Below are 3,921 nucleotides of genomic sequence, written 5' to 3' on the forward strand. Positions count from 1 at the left end.
GAGTGCCTGGTATTGAGTGACGATATTGATAGAATAGGCATCACAGAAACCCTTGCACCCCCTCCTGCACCCACATGGGGAGACTGACCTGTGTGCATGGAGCAGCTGGCATTGCTGCCCCCAACTCCTCCCTGGAACGCTGCTCATCTGGGCACCCCTAGGGGCTGTGGGATGTGGGGGCAAGAAGTGAGATCATCTGAGCTCCCTGCATCCAGGTCACTTTCCTCAGCCGGGCTGCATAGCGGGAGGGCGGAGAGCAGCAGCTTCTGATGCTCCCCTCACAGCACAGCCCAAGTGGGAAAAGTGACCAGGACGCATGGAGCACATAGGGTTGCTCCTTACTCCCATCAAACCTCTATGGACCCATGGAGGAGCATTGGGGCAGGGGAGAGCAGTGAGCACCTTTGCACTGCCACACGGTGCCCTTTGACCCCTGGAGCCCTGGGCGGCTATCGGGGGGCACCACTCCTAAGACCGGCCAGGCTCCCCAGAACGAGCAGCAGAAAACACAGAGACTGGCCACACACTGAGCAGTGGTAGCCTGGGCGGCTCGTAATGGAGGCTCAGGGGGGAGGGGTGTCATAACATTTTTTCCCAGATTTGGACCTTAGCGTCCAAAATATGGGTGTTAGCATGAAAACCTCCAAGCTTAGTTACCAGCTTGGACCTGGTGAAGCTGCCACCAGCCAGGGGTTTATACAGTGCCTGGCTCACTGTGGTCTCCCCAAAACTTTCCCCGGGGGACCCCCAGACTCAGATGCCTTGAGACTCACAACAAAGGAGAATAAACCATTTCCCTTCCCCCTCCTCCCCTCCAGGTGTTCCCTCCCTGGGTTCCTGGAGAGATATACAGAAGCAAGCTCTGTGAATCTAAACAGAGGGACTCCCCCCTCCCTGTTTCCAGTCCTGGAAATAGTAGTACCAAGATAGCTAATCTCTCTTCCCCCTTAACCAGAGGGTATGCAAAGTCAGGCTAGTAAATCTAAAACAACGAGATTTTCCCCCTGACTTCTTCCTCCCACCAATTCCCTGGTGAGCTGCAGACTCAATTCCCTGGAGTCCCCACTAAAGAAAAAATCCAACAGGTCTTAAAAAGAAAGCTTTATATAAAAAGAAAGAAAATGATATAAAAATGGTCTCTCTGTATTAAGGTGACAAATACAGGGTTATTTGCTTAAAAGAAAAAAATGAATAAACAGCCTTATCCAAAAGAATACAATTTAAACATTCCAGCAACTACACACATGTAAATACAAAAAAAAAATAAACTTATTGTCTTATTATCTTTGTACTTACAACTTGGAAACAGAAGATTAGAAAGGCAGGAGATAGAAAAATCACTCTCATAGCCGAGACGCCACAGACACAAGACAAAGAACAAAGAACTCACACACAAACTTCCCTCCACCCAGATCTGAAAAAGTCTTGTTTCCTGACTGGTCCTCTGGTCAGGTGTTTTAGGTTACTGGTGTTACCCCTTTATAGGTAAAAGAACATTAACCCTTAGCTATCTGTTTATGACAAGGGGGCTCAGCCTCCCCAAACCTTGCATCACAAAGGCGACAGTGGGGCCCATGACTGGGACCCTGGCCAAATTAGGCCACCTTGCAAAAATCTCCCCTATGTCAGCCCCAGGGCTGGAGGAGCTCCCATTCCCTGCTACGGCCCAGGGGCTGCAGCAGGGGTACGGATCTTCTCTGGTCTCAGGGCCGCAGCGGGGCAGGGGTAAAGGAATGACAGGGTGGGGCTGGTGGGGGAAGAGGTAGAACAGAGGTGATAGTGGATGGGGCTATGGGTGGAAGGGGGCAGAGCCGCAGACAGAAGGGGGTGCATGGTTCTGGTGCTGGGGCCCCCACACTTGTTCTCCCTTTCCCTGGGCTTTGGCATCACTTGCCCCTGCTTAGCGAGTAGGGTTCAGTGGTCCCCATAATGTGGGGTATGACTCCTAGGGAGACACAAAGGAACATTCATGGGGGCACCTCAGGGCCTGATTCAGCCCCCAAGGAGGGCAGGGAGGAAGCACCACTCAGCCCCACTCTGTCCCAGCTCTTCCCCAACCCCACCCTCAGTCTGGGCCTCTGGCTCCCAGCCCAGCGATGACCCCCTTGCCCCTGTCCGCACCCCTCTCCCCAGCAAGCAACAGCCCCACTCCCAGCCCTGCTTCTCTACCGTGGCTTCCGAGGGGCCACAGCCATGGCTAAGAGGGCACAATGTGAAATATTTGGGGACCACTGTTTTAGCGTGATGTCCTCAATCCTTCTCTTAAGTCCAATAAAAGCTATTCCTCACTCATCTACCCCTCCATCAGGATGGACTAGGTCTGTTCTGCTGCCCTTCACTCATACAGGAAGGAGAATAACATTTTATTCCACTCAATCCTAAAGTGATTTGTAACCCAAGACCATCCCAAACTGGTCATTTTGGGGGAGCGGCCCCATCATGCTGCATAGCTAGGCAGAGTAGGTGTGTCTATGCAAACACGGTCTGTTCCTGAAGTCTTTCCCCAGCTCCTCACTAGGTGAGAGAGGGGAGCTCATTCAGAGCCTGCTTACGCTTAGTATTTAAAAACTCCTTAGTGTCCCTATCTCTGTCGGCCTTAGATTTCTCCTCCTGTCCATTTTGTTACAGCTCAGATGAGGTGGCCCAGGGGTTAAGGTGATGGACTGCTAATCCATTGTGCTCTGCATGCATGGGTTCAAATCCCATCCTCACTGGATGCGTTTGGTCTTGACTCTTCCTTTATAGACAACCATCTCCCCACTTGGTACAATAACAGACACAACAATGTTGCTTCTTGCAAACAAAAACCTTCCCAGAAACTCCAACACACCCCCCCCGGCTTTAAATAAAATGTCTAAATCCCAGATTTCTAAAAAATGTCTCTAGTTCTGTATTTCGTAGTTTTTATCTTAAAAGCTAATGTTTCCTCAAGCTGAATTCCCTTCGCCCCTAACCCCTGCACCCCCTCCTGTGCCACCAGCCACTGACCCTCTCGTGCACCCCCTTCACCCCAACCCCTGCGCCCCAACCCCTGCCCCTCTCCTGCACCCCCTTCACCCTAATCCTACACCCCCTCCTGTGCCACCAGCCAAGGAAAATGTTAGAAATGGTAGGGGAGAAATAGGAAAGGAAAAAGCCACTTTTCTCAGGAGATACAAACTCGACTCCCTCCTGTCTCTATCACCAGTGGATTTTGCCTCCCTCCTTCTGAGGTGTAAATAAAACAAAGAGGAGACAAGGTGGTTTGGCACAAACAAAGGTAAGTGTAGTGAGGGTAAAGGTACAGAAAGCTGGGGGAACAGGGGAAAATGCAAACTTAATGAATACAATGAAACAGTGACTGGGTTTGGGAGCTTAACGCTCAGGCCCATAAACCCTCCCTTGGAAACTAGAAAACACTAAACAATGCCCCAACACAGAAACCTTTCCCCACTGTTCAGGTGCAGTGGATCCCAGGTGCCGGCGCGAAGCCCAGGACCTTCCACTCTCCCGCTGATTTAGAGCCGTTGAGGAGGAGCACTGGGGAGTCCAGACGACGGTTTGGTTTTGTTGCTGGCACGGAGGCCCTCTGGGATGCTGGACACCAGGAATGCAGGACGGCAGGAATGGGGGTGACAGGCCTCCTGTTCCTCAGTCTCACGGTGGGACCGAGGGGGTTCTTCACTCTCCAGCTTGGGAGCACTGTGAAGACACGACCGTGGACGGGTGACTCAGAGATTCCCTCCTTCCTCATCACTGCACAACTGTTATCTTTTGTCTGAGCCTGGCAGAGTTTATCTTCATCACGTGCTATCCATCCACTTCTCAAAGTGTCATGTGATGAAGCATTCTCCGTTGTCTGTGCTTGGAGATGATGCTTTGACTTCTTTAATCCTCTATCAGAGTCGCTATGAGTGGAGATGAAAGTGTCAAAGACCTGGG

The 3,921-nt window shown here is 51.5% G+C and overlaps 1 non-coding gene across 1 annotated transcript; it reads left to right on the plus strand.

The window, feature by feature from the left end:
- The first annotated feature begins 2,631 nt into the window (after nt 1-2,631).
- TRNAS-GCU (transfer RNA serine (anticodon GCU)) lies at nt 2,632-2,714 on the plus strand. The gene has a single exon. It is a non-coding gene; the product is annotated as a tRNA-Ser (tRNA).
- The last annotated feature ends 1,207 nt before the right edge of the window (nt 2,715-3,921 follow it).

Source organism: Gopherus flavomarginatus, unplaced genomic scaffold (genome assembly GCF_025201925.1).
Source record: "Gopherus flavomarginatus isolate rGopFla2 unplaced genomic scaffold, rGopFla2.mat.asm mat_scaffold_34_arrow_ctg1, whole genome shotgun sequence".
In the NCBI taxonomy this organism is placed as follows: Eukaryota; Metazoa; Chordata; order Testudines; family Testudinidae; genus Gopherus; species Gopherus flavomarginatus.